Here is a 15768-nt window from a genome sequence, read left to right on the forward strand (position 1 = left end):
TGCACCAGATGATTACTGTCAGTACCAGGAGCTGTTACAAAGGGTTGCTGACAATCTGCAGATGCCATTAGAGGAGATCAGGACTCTCAACACCAGCTCTTAGATAATTTACAACTGCATGGAGCAGCCAGGGTGGTCTTCCCAATTAAAAAGGCCACATTAGAACCATCCAGAGCAGTTTAGCGCACACCAGCATCGTGTGCCTGTACACCAAAAAAGATCCAAAAGACATTATTTTGTTCCTGCCAAAGGAACTGATTTTTTTTGTTTTCCCACTCTGCCCCTACTCTTTTGTGGTACAGGCTGTCAACTGCTAGAAATGGCCCACCTTGATTATCACTACAAAAGGTTTTTTTTCTCTCCTGCTGGTAATAGCTCACCTTACCTGATCACACTCGTTACAGTGTGTATGGTAACACTCATTGTTTCATGTTCTCTGTGTATATAAAATCTCCCTCCTGTATTTTCCACTGCATGCATCCGATGAAGTGAGCTGTAGCTCACAAAAGCTTATGCTCAAATAAATTGGTTAGTCTCTAACGTGCCACAAGTACTCCTTTTCTTTTTGCGGATACAGACTAACACGTCTGCTACTCTGAAACCTGAAAGAGCTAAGTCACCCTACCAAAAATCCACCCTGACAGATAAGGGCGCAAAGAGACTGGTCCTCCTGGGTAGGAAGGTTTTCTCCTCCACAGGTCTCCAGTTTTATATAAATAATTATCAGGCTTTATTAGCAAAATACAATTTTAGCGCCTACTTCAGGCTTGCAGACTTTGGAGACAAACTTTCTATGGAAGACCGAGCCCAGTTGCAGTCCCTCATGGATGAGGGTAGGTTAGTAGCAAAGGTGGCTCTCCAGGCTGTGGTAGATGATGCAGATACAGCATCCAGAACTTTGGCCACGGGACTGGTCATGGGAAGGGACTTGTGACTCAGGTTGTCAGGCTTTCCTAGAGAGGTCCAGAACAACATCCAAGATTTCCCCTTCAACAAGTCCAAACTTTTTAAAATGACAAGATGGACAAGTCCTTACACTCTCTAAAGGACTCCTGATTTACACTGCAATCCCTGGGGATTTACATCTGAGCGTCCAGAAGGAATCACCAGAGACTGCTCTTTAGACCATGACCACCCCCTTTGTGAGCCCCATTTTACCAGCATCCACTTGAGTCTCTGCTTAAATGACAGAGGATTCAGAGATCCCTCTTCTTGGCTTCTGTTGGGCACCACTGAGCCTTTCCCTTCTCAAGCAATAATGCTACTTTCCTTCTGCTACCTGCCTGGTCCAATATATCCAATTCTGGAGTCTTTGGTAAGTATTTAAATAATAGCTTTTATTATGAAAGTAAAATGACAAACACTGGAGCTGTGTTGGTTAGGCAGAGTCACAGTGGGGCGACTTGGCCAATAGATAACTCCAACTCATGCCCAGAATCTTACAGATTATATCCACTAACAATAGAGGCCTATTAACCAATCAAGGCTCAGATAAACTTTACATAAACTATCATACAGATAACCATTGATATGATGGGTAATAAGTGCCTTTCTGAATGACTCATGACTATATATGGCATTTCAACTCTTATCCAGTGTAACCTTTCATGACTGCAACACTGCTGCCAACTCCTCACTTGAGGAGTCCCTTTGTGCATGTTCCAACCCGCAACGGTCATTCAGTGGCAAGATTGACTGACAGCTTTAAAGTGTCACCAACCTTCTATTCTTCTCCCAGCCACGTCTGGAGTGGCAGTACAGCCTACAGCTCCCCCTACTGCCACAACCTCCAATGGGTACTTACTCCCAGTCACAGGCCACAGGCCATTTTTGACATACCAGGCAAGACCCGCATACCACCACTGATGCCACCTCCATCTTCCCCTGTCACTTTTGGAGGCCATCTTGCTTTCTTTGCCCACAACTGGAACAAGATCACCATAGACAGTTAGGTCCTGGAGATTATCCATCAGGGATACTCCACAGAGTTTCTTTCCTTCCCTCTTCACATTGAAACCACCTCTCTGATCCCCCTCCAGGGCCTACTGTCATCAATGGATTCTTCAACAAGAGGCAGAATCCCTTTTACTCTAGGGGATGATAGAATACATCCCACCTCAGTACCAAGGGAAAGAGTCCAACTCCCCATATTTCCTAATCCCCAATAAAGACCGAGGGTGGAGACCCATCCTGGGCCTTTGGCAACTCAACACCGTTAGTCAAAAGCTGAAATTCAGGATGATTATGATAGCATCTATAATCCCCTGCCTTCAGGAGGGGATGTGGTTTGTGGCTCTTGACAGGAAGGGCACATATTTCCATATATATATTCACCCATCCCACAGGAAATTCCTGCGCTTCCCAGTTGGCCAAAAGCACTACCAGCATCTCCCCTTAGGACTTGTTATGGCACCCAAGGTATTTTCATTGTAATAGAAGCCCAGATGCGACACCAGGGCTATCCAGTGTTTCCATACCTGGATGACATGTGCCATGACCTGCCTGTCCATTAAGGTGGTATTCTTGGTGGCCATCTGTCATAAATATAAAGGGAAGGGTAAACCCCTTTGAAATCCCTCCTGGCCAGGGGAAAGCTCCTCTCACCTGTAAAGGGTTAAGAAGCTAAAGGTAACCTCGCTGGCACCTGACCAAAATGACCAATGAGGAGACAAGATACTTTCAAAAGCTGGGAGGAGGGAGAGGAACAAAGGGTGTGTCTGTCTGTGTGCTGCTCTTGCCAGAGACAGAACAGGAATGGGGTCTTAGAACTTTTAGTAAGTAATCTAGCTAGGTATGTGTTAGATTATGATTCCTTTAAATGGCTGAGAAAAGCATTGTGCTGAATAGAATAACTATTTCTGTCTGTGTATCTTTTTTGTAACTTAAGGTTTTGCCTAGAGGGGTTCTCTATGTTTTGAATCTAATTACCCTGTAAGATATCTACCATCCTGATTTTACAGGGGGGATTTCTTTATTTCTATTTACTTCTATTTTTTATTAAAAGTCTTCTTGTAAAAACTGAATGCTTTTTCATTGTTCTCAGATCCAAGGGTTTGGGTCTGTGGTCACCTATGCAAATTGGTGAGGCTTTTTATCCAACATTTCCCAGGAAAGGGGGGGTGCAAGTGTTGGGAGGATTGTTCATTGTTCTTAAGATCCAAGGGTCTGGGTCTGTAGTCACCTAGGCAAATTGGTGAGGCTTTTTACCAAACCTTGTCCAGGAAGTGGGGTGCAAGGTTTTGGGAAGTATTTTGGGGGGAAAGACGCGTCCAAACAGCTCTTCCCCAGTAACCAGTATTAGTTTGGTGGTGGTAGCGGCCATTCCAAGGATAACGGGTGTAATATTTTGTACCTTGGGGAAGTTTTGACCTAAGCTGGTAAAGATAAGCTTAGGAGGTTTTTCATGCAGGTCCCCACATCTGTACCCTAGAGTTCAGAGTGGGGGAGGAACCTTGACATGGTGGCACAGTGGTGGGATTAACCTGAAATCATTTGAGATCCAGTTGAGATTTTTTGAACTAGAAATACAGATTTTAAAAAGGAAATTTTCTTTTCTTTGGAAAGAAAGTCCAGAAAGCAGCTTTGAAACTGAAAGCAGCTTGGTTTCTCTCTGCTTTGTGGCCAAGCAGAGACAAAAGGGGATTATCTTGTGAATTGCAGGTTTTTTTTGCCTGGAGGCAGGGTACTTAACTCCTGCAGGGAAATCTTCCAATCCAGAGGTTTTTTTTTCTTTTCTTCCTAAAAGTAAATAGGGGGTGTGTGTTCTACCCATTTGCTTTTTCTTTGGGCTGGGTAAGCAGGTTTCCAAGCAGTTGGAGGTTTTTTGCTTTAATTTGGGCCCAGAGCAGAGACAAGGGAATTGTCTTTTTCTGTAGGCTGACAATCACTATCAGAGAATAGGTATTCTATTGCAGCACAGCAAAATTTTACAGCCAAGTTTTGTTTGTTTATTTCTAAACCTCAGGTGTAAAGTTAGTTAAAAACAGAGAGGTTAGAATGACCAAATCCTCAGCTCAACTACAGCTGGAATTAGCCAAATTTCAGGCTGAGGAAAGACAAAGGGAACATGAAAGACAGATAGAACTCATGCGGCTGGAGAAGGAGGTACAGGAGGCTGCCCACAAGAGGGAAATGGAGGCAAGGAAGCATGTGGAGGAGGAGAAGGAAAAAGAGAGGAAGCATGTGGAGGAGGAGAAGGAAAAAGAGAGGAAGCATGTGGAGGAGGAGAAGGAAAAAGAGAGGAAGCATGTGGAGGAGGTGGAGAGGATAAAGGCCCAGCAGAATATACCAACAAACCCTAGCAATCCTTCTCCAGGTACCACTTCCCATCCCAGAAAGTTCCCCACCTACAAGGCAGGTGATGATACTGAGGCCTTCTTAGAAAACTTTGAAAGGGCCCGCCTTGGGTACAACATCTCTACTGACCAATACATGGTAGAGCTGAGGCCGCAGCTCAGTGGACCCTTAGCTGAGGTGGCAGCTGAAATGCCTAAAGAACACATGAACAAGTATGAACTGTTTAAATCCAAGGCGAGAGTCAGAATGGGGATAACACCCGAGCAGTCTCGTCGGAGGTTCAGAGCCCTAAGGTGGAAACCAGACATGTCATTTACCCGACATGCCTACCACATTGTGAAACATTGGGATGCCTGGATATCAGGAGCAAGTGTTGAATCTCCAGTAAATTTGCCCTTCCTAATGCAAATGGAACAATTCTTAGAGGGTGTTCCTGAGGAAATAGAAAGATACATCCTAGACGGGAAGCCCAAAACTGTAATCGAGGCAGGAGAGATTGGAGCCAGATGGGTGGAGGTGGCAGAGAAGAAGAAAACTGGTCGCAGTTGGAGTGGAGACCAGAAGGGACCACCCCAGACCACACCCTATTACCGGGGGCCGCCCAAAGCCCCACCTACCTCCCAAAGAACCCTCCAGGCCCCTTATCGTCCCACCACCCCGTTCTCCAGCAACCCTCCTCGCCCCAGTGACCCGTCAGCTGGACGATGTTTTAAGTGTAACGAGCTGGGGCATGTAAAGGCCAACTGCCCCAAGAACCCCAACAGATTACAGTTCATTGCACCGGAATCACACCAGAGGTCCACAGGCCCAGATACCTCCCAGATACCCTTGGAGCGGAGGGAAACTGTGAGTGTGGGCGGGAAGAAGGTCACCGCGTGGAGGGACACCGGAGCACAAGTGTCAGCTATCCATGCTTCCTTAGTGGACCCCAATTTAATCAACCCAGAGATCCAAGTGACGATTCAACCCTTCAAGTCCAACTCTTTCAATTTGCCTACAGCCAAGTTGCCTGTCCAGTACAAGGGCTGGTCAGGAATGTGGACTTTTGCAGTCTATGATGATTATCCCATCCCCATGCTGTTGGGGGAAGACTTGGCCAATCATGTGAAGCAGGCCAAGAGGGTGGGAATGGTCACCCGCAGCCAGGCTAAACAAGCCGTGAGGCCTAGCTCTGTTCCGGAAACTTCTATCAGGACCCAGTCAGAGGTGATGGACCTGGACCCCAGGCCAATGTCTGCAACAGCAGTAGTGGATCCAGTCCCAGAGACCCAGACGGAACCAGTCCCAGAACCGGAACCAGCCGAACAACCAACACCAGACCCCGTGTCAGCACTGAATCCAGTACTTGCAACCTCAACAACAGAGGGCCCCACCGAACCTGAACTGGCAGCAGCCGATAACCCGACCCAAGAGGCTCAGCCGGAGCCTGAATCCCAACATAGTGCACCAGCGGAGAGCGGTTCACAGTCAACAGAAACAGCTCCATCCCCTATATCGCTTCCAGAGGGACCAAGCCTAGGTCCACAATCCCATGAGGAACTGATGTCTCCAGCATCAAGGGAACAGTTCCAGACCGAACAGGAAGCAGATGAAAGCCTCCAGAGAGCTTGGACGGCGGCACGGAGCAACCCACCGCCTCTCAGCTCTTCTAATCGATCCAGGTTTGTTGTAGAAAGAGGACTTTTATACAAGGAAACTCTTTCTGGTGGACACCAGGAAGACTGGCATCCTCAGAGACAGTTGGTAGTTCCAACTAAATACCGGGCCAAGCTCTTGAGCTTAGCCCATGATCACCCTAGTGGCCATGCTGGGGTGAACAGGACCAAAGACCGTTTGGGGGGGTCATTCCACTGGGAGGGAATGGGCAAGGATGTTTCTACCTATGTCCAGTCTTGTGAGGTGTGCCAAAGAGTGGGAAAACCCCAAGACCAGGTCAAAGCCCCTCTACAACCCCTCCCCATCATTGAAGTTCCATTTCAGCGAGTAGCTGTGGATATTCTGGGTCCTTTTCCGAAAAAGACACCCAGAGGAAAGCAGTACATACTGACTTTCATGGATTTTGCCACCCGATGGCCAGAAGCAGTAGCTCTAAGCAACACCAGGGCTAAAAGTGTGTGCCAGGCACTAGCAGACATTTTTGCCAGGGTAGGTTGGCCCTCCGACATCCTCACAGATGCAGGGACTAATTTCCTGGCAGGAACTATGAAAAACCTTTGGGAAGCTCATGGGGTAAATCACTTGGTTGCCACTCCTTACCACCATCAAACAAATGGCATGGTGGAGAAGTTTAATGGAACTTTGGGGGCCATGATACGTAAATTCGTAAATGAGCACTCCAATGATTGGGACCTAGTATTGCAGCAGTTGCTCTTTGCCTACAGAGCTGTACCACATCCCAGTTTAGGGTTTTCCCCATTTGAACTTGTATATGGCCGTGAGGTTAAGGGGCCATTGCAGTTGGTGAAGCAGCAATGGGAGGGATTTACACCTTCTCCAGGAACTAGCATTCTGGACTTTGTAACCAACCTACAAAACACCCTCCGAACCTCTTTAGCCCTTGCTAGAGAAAACTTACAGGATGCTCAAAAAGAGCAAAAAGCCTGGTATGATAAACATGCCAGAGAGCGTTCCTTCAAAGTAGGAGACCAGGTCATGGTCTTAAAGGCGCTCCAGGCCCATAAAATGGAAGCATCGTGGGAAGGGCCATTCACGGTCCAGGAGCGCCTGGGAGCTGTTAATTATCTCATAGCATTCCCCACCTCCAACCGAAAGCCTAAGGTGTACCATATTAATTCTCTAAAGCCCTTTTATTCCAGAGAATGAAAGGTTTGTCAGTTTACAGCCCAGGGAGGAGACGACGCTGAGTGGCCTGAAGGTGTTTACTACGAAGGGAAATGTGCTGGTGGTGTGGAAGAGGTGAACCTCTCCATGACCCTTGGGCGTATGCAGCGACAGCAGATCCAGGAGCTGTGCACTAGCTACGCGCCAACGTTCTCAGCCACCCCAGGACTGACTGAACGGGCATACCACTCCATTGACACAGGTAATGCTCACCCAATTAGGGTCCAACCTTACCAGGTGTCCCCTCAAGCTAAAACTGCTATAGAACGGGAGATCCAGGATATGTTACAGATGGGTGTAATCCGCCCCTCTGAAAGTGCATGGGCATCTCCAGTGGTTCTAGTTCCCAAACCAGATGGGGAAATACGTTTTTGCGTGGACTACCGTAAGCTAAATGCTGTAACTCGCCCAGACAACTATCCCATGCCACGCACAGATGAACTATTAGAGAAACTGGGACGGGCCCAGTTCATCTCTACCTTGGACTTAACCAAGTGGTACTGGCAGGTACCGCTAGACGAATCTGCCAAGGAAAGGTCAGCCTTCATCACACATCTCGGGCTGTATGAATTTAATGTACTCCCTTTCGGGCTGCGAAATGCACCCGCCACTTTCCAAAGACTTGTAGATGGTCTCCTAGCGGGATTAGGAGAATATGCAGTCGCCTACCTTGACGATGTGGCCATATTTTCGGATTCCTGGGCAGACCACCTGGAACATCTACAAAAAGTCCTTGAGCGCATAAGGGAGGCAGGACTAACTGTTAAGGCTAAGAAGTGTCAAATAGGCCTAAACAGAGTGACTTACCTTGGACACCAGGTGGGTCAAGGAACTATCAGCCCCCTACAGGCCAAAGTGGATGCTATCCAAAAGTGGCCTGTCCCAAAGTCAAAGAAACAGGTTCAATCCTTCTTAGGCTTGGCCGGTTATTACAGACGATTTGTACCGCACTACAGCCAAATCGCTGCCCCACTGACAGACCTAACCAAAAAGAAACAGCCAAATGCTGTTCAGTGGACCGGAAAGTGTCAGAAGGCCTTTAACAAGCTTAAAGCGACACTCATGTCTGACCCTGTACTAAGGGCCCCAGACTTTGACAAACCGTTCCTAGTAACCACAGATGCATCCGAGCGTGGTGTGGGAGCAGTTTTAATGCAGAAAGGACCTGATCAAGAATTCCACCCTGTAGTGTTTCTCAGCAAAAAACTGTCTGAGAGGGAAAGCAACTGGTCAGTCACTGAAAAAGAATGTTACGCCATTGTCTACGCTCTGGAAAAGCTACGCCCATATGTTTGGGGACGGCGTTTCCACCTGCAAACCGACCATGCTGCACTGAAGTGGCTTCACACCGTCAAGGAAACTAACAAAAAACTTCTTCGGTGGAGTTTAGCTCTCCAAGATTTTGATTTCGACGTCCAACACATCTCAGGAGCTTCTAACAAAGTGGCTGATGCACTCTCCCGTGAAAGTTTCCCAGAATCAACTGGTTAAAATCGTCCTTGAGATGTGGAAAATATTGTTAGTCTTTATGTACTTGGTAGTATGTTTAGAGATGCATGTGTCTTATTAACTCTGTTTTTCCTAGAGCTCCAGGAAGAAATCCCAGCCAGTGTTTCACCCTAGCTGAGATTTGGGGGGCGTGTCATAAATATAAAGGGAAGGGTAAACCCCTTTGAAATCCCTCCTGGCCAGGGGAAAGCTCCTCTCACCTGTAAAGGGTTAAGAAGCTAAAGGTAACCTCGCTGGCACCTGACCAAAATGACCAATGAGGAGACAAGATACTTTCAAAAGCTGGGAGGAGGGAGAGGAACAAAGGGTGTGTCTGTCTGTGTGCTGCTCTTGCCAGAGACAGAACAGGAATGGGGTCTTAGAACTTTTAGCAAGTAATCTAGCTAGGTATGTGTTAGATTATGATTCCTTTAAATGGCTGAGAAAAGCATTGTGCTGAATAGAATAACTATTTCTGTCTGTGTATCTTTTTTGTAACTTAAGGTTTTGCCTAGAGGGGTTCTCTATGTTTTGAATCTAATTACCCTGTAAGATATCTACCATCCTGATTTTACAGGGGGGATTTCTTTATTTCTATTTACTTCTATTTTTTATTAAAAGTCTTCTTGTAAAAACTGAATGCTTTTTCATTGTTCTCAGATCCAAGGGTTTGGGTCTGTGGTCACCTATGCAAATTGGTGAGGCTTTTTATCCAACATTTCCCAGGAAAGGGGGGGTGCAAGTGTTGGGAGGATTGTTCATTGTTCTTAAGATCCAAGGGTCTGGGTCTGTAGTCACCTAGGCAAATTGGTGAGGCTTTTTACCAAACCTTGTCCAGGAAGTGGGGTGCAAGGTTTTGGGAAGTATTTTGGGGGGAAAGACGCGTCCAAACAGCTCTTCCCCAGTAACCAGTATTAGTTTGGTGGTGGTAGCGGCCATTCCAAGGATAACGGGTGTAATATTTTGTACCTTGGGGAAGTTTTGACCTAAGCTGGTAAAGATAAGCTTAGGAGGTTTTTCATGCAGGTCCCCACATCTGTACCCTAGAGTTCAGAGTGGGGGAGGAACCTTGACACCATCACTTTGGCCAGAAAGGACACTGAGCTAGGAGCCATGATGGCAGACTCTCCTTATACAGTTTTACGCAAAGAGAGGGTTTCCCTTAAGTTACAACTCAAATTCCTCCCCAAGATTGTTTCTGAGTTCCACATCAATCAATCAATACACTTACCGATATTCTTCCTGAAACCCCATGCTTCTTCCAGAGACAGGAGACTTCACTCCCTTAATGTCAGGTATGCCCTGGCATTCCACCTGCAAGGAACCTATCCCTTTAGAAAATCTCTGGGAGTTTGTTGCCATAGCAGAAAGATTGCATGGGCAAGCCATATCCTCACAGAAGATTTCTAAGGGAATTTTGGGTTGCATCTTAGAATGCTACAAAATAGCAAAATTTCCACCTCTTGGGGATATTACAGCTGACTCCACATGAGCAAAGGACATTTGTAGAGCAGCACCTTGGAGTTCTGTCCACACTTTCACCACCCACTAAACTCCAGCTCAAGCTGCAACTGTGGATGCAGCAATAGGGATGGTTTGCTGCCAGCTTCCTTGCACCCTCCTCTGCTCTGAACACTGCTTGCCAGTCTCCCACAAGTGGAACACACATAGGGACCATCACTCAAAGAAGAAATGGAGGTTACTTACTATAACTGGAGGTTCTTCTAGCTGCATTCCACTATCCACCCTGCTTCCTCTCTGCTTTGGATCCTGTTGGACTCCGGGAAGAAGAGGAACTGGAGAGGTGTTGACCTCTACTGCCTCTTATACCCTCTGTCAGGAGCACGAGGGAAGCTATTGTGCATGTGCAGGTCAATGGATACTGCTCTGAAGAATCTCCGGACTCGGGCGCATGGTTCACATGGATACCCAAAGTGTGGAATACAGATAGTGACCACACATCTCAAAGAACAACCAGGTACAGTAAATAACCCCCATTCTTCCCTCCCCAGTCTGAGACAGTGCCAGACTTATTGCAAAAATAATCATCCAGGGATCCCAGGGGGATGCTGCCACAATCAGAAACCCAGCAACGTTTTAGCTTTATTACAGAGATGAAATTCAGTGTTCCTAAGGATGACTGCTAGTTAAGGCTCCCCAGCATTGCCACAGGCAATGGGGCTGAATGAAATGCTGGAGTCACCAGCAGGAAATAAGAAAAGGATGCTAAACCTCTGACTTCAGACAATCAGCCTCATTGCTGAATCAGCTGCCAGCTTTGCTGCCTTCTCTTTCCAGAAGGAGTCTCTCTTTCCTATTTACAATTCTCTGTAGCTACCTCTACTGGGAAGTAATATTTGGGAGGATGGTCCTATTGTTATTGGTATTTCTGGTCCTTCAGAGCCTCTGGGGGACCTCTGGAGATGCTTTTCCTTTGCCTAAAGGGAGTGACCACTCAAATGCTAGAGCAGCTTGTCTCCATCAGATATTGGTTGGGTCTGGCCCTGTGAGTTGAGGTTATGGAAACTAGGTGGGCAAGGATTTGTACCTGAGTTCTGTGCACCAGGAGGAATTCAGCACACTTTTTGGTGAAGCTGAATTAATCAGAGTACGTGTGACTTACCAATTAGTCAAGAGCTCATAAAAAAGAGTGGCACTGTTTTGGGCACAGATTTTCATGGGTACTTAGGCACCTAAAGATGCCAATAAGCAATTAATGGGATTTTCAAACACCCATTAAGCATGGTAGGTGTTTAGCTCCAATCAATAGGACTTACATGCCTAACTTGGTTGGGGGGATGTTGAAAATTCCATCAAGTGCCTATCTGCATCTTTAGATGTGTAAATACCTTTGAAAATCTGGCCTTGAGAGAGACAGATAATCTATGTAGGAAAAAGACTGCAAGGGGGAAACTCTCCACAGCTCAGAAAGGGCTGTCAGGTGGTATGTGAGTCACCTAACTGTACTTATTTGGGTTTGAATTTTATGTGCCAGATGCAAGTGTTTGCTGGCCACCCAAATGCTGAGGGGATGAGAATGGATCAAAATTCTGTTCTCATTAAAATTCCACAACAGCAAAGCCATGATCATTTGAGTGATAGTGTGTGGGCAGAACGCTGAGCCCATGCAGAGCTCCATTGAGGCCAGTAGGCTTTATCTGGGGTGGTAGTGTGCCTGGATACTATTGAGAGGATTGGGACTTAACTTTGTAACCCATTCACAGAAAAGGCTATTTGCTTGTGACAGTGACTCTTGGCTAAACTACAGCCGGAGTTACACCAATGGTGAATTATGGTTTACAATGTTGCCAGTGTAGATTCGACCATATAATTGTTTCTCCACTGCACTCGTTGGGAAACCAGGCTTTCTTTACATGCAGATCCCCAGGGTGGAGAAAACTCTGCCATCACTCATCATACCAGTGCACTTCTAATGAGTGCATCAGACACCAATGAATTCCACTGCTCCTGGTTTAAAACAAATATGTAATAAAAATAAAAAATGGTATTTTTTTCCAGTATCTACATTACTTTATTTCTGTGATGTTGACATTTAGGGCATGTCTGCACTACAAACTCGCATCTGCCTGGGCGCAACTGCGCCGCTGTTGCGCTTCTCGTGAAGATGCTCTAAGCCAATGGGAGAAAGCTCCCCCATCAGCATAATCACTCCTGCCTCCGCAAGAGTCGGTAGCTATGTTGGCGGGAGAAGCTCTCCTGCTGACATAGCACGTCTACATGGGGGGTTAAGGTCGGTATAACTACTTCTCTCAGGGGTGTGGATTTTTCACACCCCTGAGCAATGTAGCTATACTGAAGTAAGCATGTAGCAGAGACCTGGCTTTAGTAATTGTGAAAATGTGAGAACTTGGGACTGATTCTCCATTGCCCTGTATGTAATATAGTCATTTACACCAGTGCAAAGTGACTGTAGCATTTTACACCCACTTTGCAGAGGTGTAAGTAACTCTCAAGGTGCAGGTTAAATAAAATCAGGCCCTGGCATCTCCAAAGCAAAGTCTGAGCTTCAGTTTTTGTCCCTTAAACTTGGACTGTTCTGTGACAGGGGCCTCCACTCACTGCTAAGCTGGTGCCTCCTCCTGGCCACTCTGGGGATTAGCTCGTAAGGGGCGATGCCCCTTCGTGTGGTTGCACGCCATTACTCCATCGCTCTCTGTGGTCTGCAATCCCTCTCGCTCCAGGAACTGTAGCATCCTCATCAGGAGTCGGCCCTCCAGCCAGGTCACTCAATGTTCCCCCCTCCCAGGGTAAAGCCCACAGTGACCCAGGCAGTCTTCTAGTCCACTGCCCCACTGGTGCCACTTCCACAGTAGCGGGTAGGGGAACCCAGGCCCACCCCCTACTCCAGTTTCCAGCTCAGGGACCCTATAACATGCAGTCTAGGTCTGCTCAGTCCCCAACTCTGCTACTTACTCCCTGGGCTGCTTCCTACCCCAACACACACCCTTCTCTGGGGTTTGCCAGCCTCTCTACTCCCTCCTCGCTCAGAGCAACCATGGGCCACTTGTCTCTATAGCCCCCAAACACACCTCCCATCTCCCAGGGAGTGACTGCAGACTGCCTCCCTGCAGTCCCCTTCCTGCTATCAGCTCCCTGGCTGTTCCCAAACAGGAGAGCTGCCCCTAACTAGGGCTTTCCTCTCAGCCTTCAGCCTAATTGGCTTATTGGCCCATCTGGCCTTCATTAACCCCTTTAGGGCAAGTGTGGGGCAGACACCTCATCACATATATGTATGTCTGAACTGCAGCCTAACATATTAAACCAGCCATCCTGTGCAGAGTCATGGGCCTCTTTTCTGTGCCATCTGTAATGTAGTGAGATTCAGAGTGATTGATAAAAGTCCCAGACCTTCACATTTAATGCAACAACAGTCAATGGGCAGCAACTGAAAGTAAGAACTTTTGAAATCTCAACTTTCTATCAACTAGAAAGAGCCTCAGCACTTCCGGTTCCATATTCAATGACTGGTAACTAGTTCTGGCTGCTCTGACACTGTGTGCACTGCTGTAATGAAATGCTGTACACATTGCAGGGAAATTACAACCTCGTATGAGGTAAATGAAAATATATTAGTACATTTAAAACCTGTTAATGCAACTACTAAATCTGAGAATTTAAATAAAAAGGAAGGAAAATTCAAACATAAAGATTCCCACAGCCACAATAACTTGGACACATTTAATAATATGTAGTATCTTAGATTAGCATTGGCGCTATTAAATATATACCTTTATATGTAAAGTATGTTCAGTGTGGTTGAGTTAATGTTGCTGTGGGAACTGTAACTTTTGGATTTCCTGACTTCTGTGTATTTAAATACTCACCCTATTGTTGCATTAATGTAGGGTTCCACATTAATTTCTTTGTATTTAAAAGAATGGCATCTAAGTCACTGCCACAATTCTGTGCATGAATGGACATTAAACTAGGCTTTCATTTTGTAGGGTTCCCCCCTGACTAAACTGCTTTTTCTTCTTGTGGGTTTTTCCTAGATGGCAGAGTCATCATGGAGCTATTATCCTTGTTGCCACTGTTAAACACACAACTTCCATATGAGAGAACATACCAGCTACAAGTCAGCAAAAACTTTTTACATTATGTTTTTACATAGAGATGGATGTAGCATGATTCCTGCCATCCCTTTATTTTAAATTTAGATTGTTATGGTTGTCTATTCATTCTCCCCCAATAACTCTGCTGGATACAGGGAATCTCTAGAGTGGAAAGGAAAATAGCTGAGTATTAAATTTTTCTCTCACATGTCTGGATGCAGCTCACATGGACTCCAAAGAGACTTACACTTGTGGGACTATGAACAAAATTCAGCCCTCTGTTATATCATGCAGTATTGCCATGGGTGTACATGTTACTAAAGCATCAGTTGTGCCACATGATGGGTGAAAAAAGTATTAATAAATATAAATAAAGCAACCTTAGATTATATAATTCAATAATCTCCAATGATAACCTCATTTAGAGCCAGCTGCTGATGCTCTTACTCACCCTGAGTAATACTTTACTCTGTGAGTGTTCCCATTGATTTTAGTGGGACCATTTGTGGAATAAGGTACTGTGTAACTTTGGGGTTTCACCCAGAGTAGTAAGGGGTTGTGTCCCCGCCTGCCCAGTAACCCTGAGTGCTTCTGTGCTGTGCAGAGCCATGACACTAGCAGCCTACTCACGGCATGATGGCCTCATCCTCGTTTTCATGGGCCTGGTTATTCATTGCAGAATGATACCATCAGCTCTCCAGTCCCGAGTCTCCCCAAACCATCTCCCCTGCAGTGTCCAGTCCCTCTCACTGCACCCTGGCAGAAGTTACCAAGTTTGCTTCTTCCAAAGAGACAGCGCACACGCCAGCCTGGTAGCTTGGCTAATAATTTTACCCTTCAGTTTGAAACACAGCCCTGATACAGTTTTGTAATAAAACAAGAATAAGTTTATTAACAAAGAGCAGATATGTAAGTGATAAGTAAGAATAGAATAGGCAAAACAAAACTTGCTTCCTAGTGACTAAAACTTAACATCAGCAAGTTACAATCTTTGTCTAAGCAGGTTTCTCACCTACAGTCAGTTTCCAGCTATTCTTGATTCACAAGCCAAGAGGATCCATTTTTCATGAGTGGTGCTTCCCCCAATTTGTCCCTTTGGCTTTTTGCCTCTGCTTATATCTTCTCTGTTCCAAGAGTCTGGAAGGCTTCCTGGGGAGTGCAGTCTCCATTGCCGCTTGAGATTAAGTGGATCTTTTCCCCCACTTGCTTGCCTGATGGCTTTATTTACCTTACACGTAAATGTCCTTTTCATTGTGTTTGGTCCATTGTTCCCTCCAATTTTTTATGTCCCTGTGCAGAACGAATTTTCTTATGTGCACCAATATGGAGGTTATGTGTGGTGCGGTGGGGCTGAGGTGTTCGGAGCGTGGGAGGGGACTCAGGGCTGGGGCACAAGGTTGGGGTGTGTGTTGAGGGGTGAGGACCCTGGTTGGGGATGCAGGTTCTGGGGTGGGGCCGGGGATGAGGGATTTGGGGTGTGGGAGGTGGCTCAGGGCTGGGGCAGAAGGTTGAGTTGTTGGGGTGAGGGCTCTGGCTGGGGGTGAGGTCTCTGAAGTGGGGCTGGGGATGA

This window comes from Caretta caretta, chromosome 2 (assembly GCF_965140235.1).
Source record: "Caretta caretta isolate rCarCar2 chromosome 2, rCarCar1.hap1, whole genome shotgun sequence".
Classification (NCBI taxonomy): domain Eukaryota; kingdom Metazoa; phylum Chordata; order Testudines; family Cheloniidae; genus Caretta; species Caretta caretta.